Genomic DNA, 8,361 nt, shown 5'->3' with positions numbered 1-8,361 from the left:
TCTATCATTGATATTAATTATGGTTATTCCATACTATTTTATTGACCCTTTAAGCATTATGTAGTGTCACAGTTTTTTTAAATATAATTTTTATATTACTCTGATTTATTTTAAAATTTTGAATGCACTGTTTTTCACAAAAGAGCCTTTCCATTTCCTTTAACCCACCCACCTATAGAATTGTGCAATCCTATGATTAACACCCTACCCCCCCATTCTCCCCTCTGTATTTTCACTCTCCCGCCCTGCCTTGAATATCCATACTCATTCTACAATAATCGTTTTATACAGTATTTGTCCTTGTGGGACTAAGTTCACTCTACTTAATGCTCTCCAGTCTCTCCCAAGTTAGGCAGTAATTTACAAAAATGATTGCTCCTGCATGCTTCATAGTATTCCACTGTATGAATGTACCACAACTTCTCAATCCATTCATTTGTGGTTGGTCATCTTTTTTTTGGAATTGAAATAAGTATGCCTTTGAGTTGTGGTGCTGAAGAAGAATCATTAATATACTTTGGACAAGCAAGAAAACAAATAGTTCTGTCTTGAAGAGGGTGACACCCAGTTTCTCCTTGGAGGCTAGGATTTTGAAACTTCCTCTTACATCCTTTAGACATGTGGCCAGGAGGGACTGGTTCTTGGAGAAGGAGATCATGCTCAGAAAGATGGAAGGACAAAGCAGGAGAGGAAGACCCTGGATGAGATGGATTGATACAGTAACTGGGGCAATGGAAGTAGGTGTGTTGGAATCAGTGAGACTAAGTCAGGACAGGACAGGCTTCAGAGTTACTGTATACAGGGTCCCAGGCAACTTGATGACAGATAAAACCTCGTTTTCTCTTCATTGGTATATTTAAACCATTCACATTTATTGAAAGGCAAGGTTTTACTGGCATTATTTTGTTGAGTCCTTTTTAGTATTGTTGCTGGTTACTTCAATCCATCCTCCTTTTTATGATGTCTCTATGAGAAGAACTTCCTTCAGTATTTCATCGATGTTAGTGTTGTTTTTACAGACTCACTTAGTTACTGCTTTTCTGTGAATATCTCAATCTGTCCTGTAGTCTTGCTCATATGGTTTCTGCTGAGAAGTTGGCATTTAATCTCATTTGCTTTCCTTTATAAATTTACCTTTGTTTTTATCTAGCTGCTTTCAGAATTCTCTCCTCTTTAATTCTGGTGAATTTGACTATGATATGTCTTGATATTTTACTTTGGAGTCTATTTTATATAGAGTTTGCTCAGTTTCTTGTATGTATATTTTCTTATTCTTCATTATCCCTAGAAAGATTTCTCCTAGTAGCTCTTCCACAACTTTCTTAGTGTCTTCTCCCCCTTCCTCTTGTTCTGGGATTCCAATTATGGGCATGCTTTTCTTTTTGATGGTGTCCCACACTATTCTTAGGCTTTCTTAATTTTCTTTCCTTTTTGACTCTGCTTTTGAGTCTAGCATGTCAATGCTGAAAATTCTCTGTTTCACTGATTCTGTGCTTCATCTCCTCAATTCTGTCCATCTGTCCCCTCAACATATTGACAGCTTTATAAATACTGGTCTTAATACTTTGGATTGCAGTTTCTTGCTTTGCTAGGGTTTCCAATACCCCTTTTGTTTTATCTGTATTGTCTTGGATTTATTTTTTTTAAGTTCCTCTTGGTTTTTGCTTGTAGAATCCTTCAATTCTTTGAGTTTTTCTTTCACCATTGAAAATAAAATAAGGCCCCAGGAATCGACGGGATAGCTATCTGACCAACAGATTGGAAGAGATCCAACATTATCATTAATATCACATGGAAGCAAAATACTGCTGAAGATCATTAAAAAATAGCTAGAACAGTCCATAAATAGGAACTGCCAGAAGTTCAAGCAAGATTTAGAAGAGGCCATGGCACAAGGGATATCATTGCTAATGTCAGATGGATTCTGGTTGAAGGTAAAGAACACCAGTAGAATATGTATTATGTTTTATTGATTATGCAAAGGCATTGACTGTGTTGATCATAACAAGTTGTGACTGACATTGAGAAGAATGGGAATACCAGAGTACTTAATTGTGCTCATGAGGAACTTATACCAGAATCAGGAGGCTGTTGTGTAAGCAGAACAGGAAACACTGCATGGTTTGAAACTAAGAAGGGAGTGTATCAGGGTTGTATTCTTCCTCCATATCTGTTCAATTTGTATGCTGAGCAAATTACATGAGAAGCTAGACTCTATGAAGAGGGGTGTAGTATCAGGATTGAAGAGAGACTCATCAATAACCTGCATTATGTGAATGACACAACTTGCTGAAAGTGAGGAGGACTGAAGCACTTGTTGCAGAAGATCAAGGAATGCAGCGTTTAATATGGATTGCATCTCAATAACAAGAAAACAAAAACTTACTTACCACTGGACTGACAGCCAGCATCATGATGGATGGAGAGGAGACTGAAACTGTCAATAACTTCATCTATTGAATCCATAATTAGCATCCTTGGTTCCAGCAGTCAGGAAATAAAGAGATGCATTGCACTGGGGAAAATCTGCAGTTGGGAGCTCTCAAAATTATTGAAGAGTAATGATGTCCATTTGAGGACTAAGGTGCATCTGATTCAGGACATGGTTTTTCCTATTACTTGCTATACATCTGAGAGCTGGACAATGAATAAGGATGACAGAAAAGTAATTGATGCCTTTGAGCTATTGTGTTGGTGAATGGCACTGAACATCCCAAGGATGGCCAAGCGAACGAACAGATATGTTTTGGAGAGGGTGCAGCTGGAGTGTTCTTTGGAAGCAGCAATGATGAAACTTTACCTCATGTACCTTGGATATGTTGCTAGGAGGTGCTATTTCTTAGAGAAGGATATGATGCTGGGAAGGGTAGATGGTCTGCATAGGAGAGGAAGACCCTCAGCTAGGAAGATTGGCAGGTAACTAATGCAATGGGCTCTTGTGCATCAGGAAGTGTGAGGATGGTGTAGACTAAAACATGGTTCAGATATGCACACCCATGTTTATTGCAGCTTTGTTCACAATAGGAAAGAGCTGGAAACCACCCAAGTGCCCACCAACAAATGAATGTATAGAGAAGCTCTGGTATAGTCACACAATGGAATACTATGCAGCATTAAAAACAAGGAACTCATGAAATATGCAAAATAGATCACCCTGGAGGACATTATGCTGAGTGAAATATCTCAGTCACAAAAGGACAAATATTGCAGGATGGTATACCTGTGGTTGCTGATTGTTGGGACCTTTTAGTTAAGGCACCCAGCTGGCAGAACAGGTTGATATCCTCAGGGAGGACCTGCGTGTTGATGTTGTTTCTTTGGCCTGAGGGCCAAAGTGGAGCTGAGTGTAAAGGTGCTGTTACTGGAATTTGCCAGCTGCTGTGTCTAGGCTATAAGCTTCTAAGGGAGATTGGGTGGTTGTCTTAAAGGTAGGCATTCACCAGATGGGACTGAGCTGGGCAGGGAAAGGAACCAAGGGTGTCATCACCTAGTCAAGTTGCCACTGGTTAAAACGGTGGGAGGCAGGCTCAGTGGGCACCCAGAGAGAAGCTGAGTGCAGAGGCCTAGATTCTGGGAATTGCCATCTGCTAGATGCTTCTAAGGTAGGCCGGAGGGCATCGGAGGGTCTTAAAAGGTCTTAAAATTTTGTATCTCATACATGAAAGATAGAGGTTTTTCCAAAAAAAGACAATAATCTTAAACTTGATATGACTTTGTTATTGTTGTTTGCTGTTTTTAGGTACCGTGGAGTAGAGTATGACCTGGAGCAACAGATCTGAACCCTTTCCTATCCTGTGTACCATCAAGTCGAGTATGACCCATAAAGACCCTATGAACAACAGATCGGGACCCTTTCCTTTCCTGTGCCATTCTCACAACGTCTCACATACCTGAGTCCATTCCTACAGTCACTGTTGAAGTCATCTGGTTGAAGGTCTTCTCTTTTGTTGACCCTCCGTCTTTCCAGCATGATGTCCTTCTCCAAGTAGTAACAAATTGTGGAGCTCAAAGAAACCTATTAAAGCTATTGATGGAATAGAGAAAGAATTGGACCACCTTTAATTCTGTAGAAAGAAAACAATAGTAAAACACTATTGCCTTGTATACCAAAGAAGAAATTTATCTTTTGCTTTTCAAAGAGAGGAACGAACTCAGGGGGAGGGCGGTAAATAAAAAAGTGTAACAATGAATGAATGAAAATCCAACATATATGTAAATGTTCATTAAAATTAATAAAATAAAATAAAAACCAAAAAAAACCCACTATTGCCAAATGAAAAAATGATTAATGAGAAAGTACGAAATCTAAAACTTTTGGAAAATGACAGCTCAATTTTTTTTTTAGAAAATTTTGTTGTTAGGTGCCATACAATTTTCTCTTATTCATAGTGACAGCTGATCTAATCTTGGCCTATCTTGGTCATCCTCATGGTCTCCACCATGCTCAAGCTCATTGTTGCAGTCACTGTGTCAGTCCACTTGTTGGGAGTCTTCTTCTCTTTCGCTGATCCTCTGTTTCCCCCAGCCTGATGTCATGTTCCAAGGACTGGCCTCAACTGACAACATGTCAAACTAGGTGAGAAAGGTGAAGGGTCAGAAAAGGATAGGAAGACCCTCACATAATGGGTTACATAGTGAATGTGACATTGGACTTGAGCATGTCAGAGATCGTGAGGCTGGTGCAGCACAGAGCTAGGTTCAGATCTGTGGCTCACAGCATCACTAGGAGTCGTAGCAGACTTGATGGCACCTACCAGCAACAACTAAGGTGGAAGCAAACCATTAACAGGCCATCATGTCAGTAATAAGTCAGCTGTGATTAAGATAACTGTGACAAAAGTTACCAGTTCTTGGAGAAATACATCTTGCTCGAAAGGGTGGAGGGACAACACAGGAGAGGAAGACCGCAGATGAGATGGATTGACACAGTAACTGGGTCAATGGGGGTTGGTGTGTTGGAATCAGTGAGACTGTCTCAGGACAAGGCAGGGTTCAGAGCTGTTGTACATAGGCTTGCTATGAGTTGCAAGTGACCTGACCATACACAACAACAACAGCACTGGTAAATTACTGGGTAGGAGTTTCCTGCTAATCCAGAGGCAGACAATTCCAGCCAGCTAGCTGCTGTTTGAGAGAAAGATGGGCAATCTCCTTCTGTGCGATTTACAACAACCCCTGAAAACCTGCTGGAGGGTCAGCTTTGTGTCTGTCTGAGTCAATGGCAGTCAGTTTGAGATTGTGTGTGTGTGTGTGTGTGTGTGTCTGACTAAACAGAAGTGTCAATGCTTTGAGAATTTACCTATGTCTGAGGTTTAAGGACTTTTCCTTGAAGAAGGATAAAATGAAAAAGTAAAGGATGAAGAGAAGCAATCCATATTAAAAGGGATTAAGAGTATCCAAGTCAAGGGGAGCTCTGGTGGCCTAGTGGTAAGGAGCTGCAACTACAATCCCAGAGGCACATGGTTTGAATCCACCAGACGCTCTGCCGGGGAAGGAGGGACAATCTCCTCCTGTATCAGTCAGATCTGATTTGACGGTACACTCACACAAAAATAATAATAATTTAAAAAAAAAGAGTATCCAAGTCAGAGAAACAACATTGGCAAAGGTCCTGGAGTGGGAGGTAGGATTTGTTGGCTTCAAAGAAACAGAAAAAAAACCCCCAAACCCAAATCCCAAACCCAAACCACTTTAGTCAGCATGTCATAGCCAAGTAGGGAAGTGAAAAAAAGCCAACACATTCATCCATTCTGCTTTAGATTAATTTAAATTCAGAGTATACAACGTATTTCCTTTCTTGCAAGGTTTCTGTAACCTAGCATAATATTTTAAAAATTGTTGTATGTATGTAGGGGAGTTTTTTGTTGCTATTTGTTTCCCATTGTAAAGCTATTCCATAATTTATTTATGCATTTGTAGATGAATGTTTCAATTATGTCTAGGTTCGACAATTATGAGTGGATTTCTTATGAACCTCATGTAAGAGATATGGGAACTCTGTTGTTGTTATGTACTGAGTATGACCTATAGTGACCCTATGAACAACAGATTTGAATCCTATCCTATCTGTGCCCTCCTCATCATCTCTGACACACGTGAGTCCATTGCTCCAGTTATTGTGTCAGTCTATCTCATTAGGGAGTCATACTTCCTCTCTGTTGTTAAAACTCCATCTTTCCAAGGAATAGACTCACATAGCAACATGTATAAAGTGTGAAAGACAAAACTTCTTCATCCTTGCTCCTAATGAGCGCTCTGGCTGCACTTATTCATTTATTCTCTTGGCCATCCATGGGAAATTCAGGACTCTTCTCCAACACCACAGGTCAAAGGCATCAATTCTTCTATCATTCATTGTCCAGTTCTCAAATGCATAGCAAGTGATTGAAAAGATTATGGCCTGGATCAGGTGCACCTTACCCTTCAAACTGATATCTTTGCTTGTCAGTATCTTGGTGAGTCCCCTGACAGCGGACTTGCTCAGAGCAACACGTCTCCTGATCTCTGGACTGCTGGTACCAAGGTTGTTGACCGTGGAGCCAAGTAAAATGAAGTTGTTGGCAATTTCAGTCTTTTCTCTATTATGGTATTGCCTATTGGCTCAATGGTAAAGATCTCTGTTTTCTTGATGTTGAGATGTAATCTACACTGAAGGCTGTAGTCTTTGAACTTCTGCAGAATATGTTTAAAATCTTCCTCATTTTCAGCAAACAAGGTAGTGGCATCTGCATGATGCAGGTTTGATGACTCTTTCTCTGATCCGATGCCATATTTTTCTTTATACAGTCCAATCTTCTTAAAGAATTTGTTCAGCATATGGATTGAAGAGAGAAAGTACACATCTATGACACACATCTTTCTACATACATTTAAAATCATGCACTGTTGCCTTGTTCTGTTCAGACAACAGCTTCTTGGTCTAGGTATAGGTTTTACCTTTAGTGATCTGTGATTCCCATTCTTTTCAAAGTTAGCCACACAGTCAGTTAAATGCCTTTGCCTAGTCAATAAAACGTAGATAGACATTCTTATGGTATTCTCTACTTTCAGCCAGAATCCACCTGACATTAGCAATGATATTCCTGGTACTACGGCCTCCTCTAAACCCAGTGTGATCTTCTGGTAGTTGCCTGTCAATGTGCAGTTACAGCCAATATTGGATGATCTTCAATGACCTTTTGTTTACATATAATTTTACTTGCATAGTCCACTTCAATGGCACTTTAGTCCATGGCTTTCCCCACCCTTCTGCAGTGTAGAAGCAAAAACATGCCCCTAATTATGCAATCGCTTTGAAAAAAATGTGAAGAGCAGTCCAATACTGGTCTGGACCTTTTGTTGAATTGCTGATGGCATTTGAGTTCTAGCCACTATAGTCCTCACTGATGTGAAAGTGTGGTGAGGTAGAAAAGTTGGGGATGACGGGTTGGGGAAACTAGCTTGTGTGTAGACTCTCAGCCAATTGGACAGCTGCAACTATCTAAACAACTCTGGATTCCCTGCAAACAGGTATTAACTCTATTTTCCTCTGTCCCTGTCCTATTTGCCCCCCAAAGGACTGATTTGATAGCAACAGTCTCTAACTCTGGCTTCAGCACATAAGCCTGTGGCTAGTGCTAGTGTAGCTGCATGTTCAGCAGATACAATTCTTGCCTTGCAATTCCTGTGTTCAGATCTGTTGTGTAATGTCAGCTGCTTCTCCCATCTTTGTCCAATGCCTCCATTATTAGGCACTCTATCTTGGACATTAAATTGACTCTGCACAAACATTTCTGTATTCTGGTTGTCAGTCTTAGGTAAATTGGTCAATATTTCTAGGTTTAAATAATAAGGAACCCTGTTGGTGCAGTCGTTAAGTGCTTGACAGCTAATAAAAAATTTAGCAGGTTAAACCCACCCATGGACCCGGAGAACTGCGTGGTAGTCTGCATCTGTAAAGATATTGGCCTGGGAAACCTTATGGGGCAATTCTACTCTGTTGTATCATTATTGTTATTGCTGTATACCAACCATTGAGTCAGAGCCGACTCATAGCTCACCCTCCAACAGGTTTTCAGAGGCAGTAAATTGCGTGGGAGGAGATTGTTTATCCTTTTCTGTGGAACAGCTGGTGGATTCGAACCCCATACTTTTGTAGTGACAGTGCAATTCCTTGTCACTAAGCCACTAGAGCTCCCTCTGTTGTATAGGGTCTCTAGAAATATTAATCAACTAGATAGCAATGGGTTTGCTTTAGGTTGTATGTAAACAAAGATACATATATTTTGAATACATCTCTTCCTTTCAGAAGAGAAACAGTTCTTGCAAGAATTTACTTTCTGAGGACTTTTTAATATTTTGCTTTCTTTTGTTTCTAGTCTG

This window comes from Elephantulus edwardii, unplaced genomic scaffold, assembly GCF_000299155.1.
Source record: "Elephantulus edwardii isolate Elephantulus edwardi_28Jun2011 unplaced genomic scaffold, EleEdw1.0 scaffold00167, whole genome shotgun sequence".
Lineage (NCBI taxonomy): Eukaryota > Metazoa > Chordata > Mammalia > Macroscelidea > Macroscelididae > Elephantulus > Elephantulus edwardii.
Note: the sequence above shows the minus strand (reverse complement) of the source record.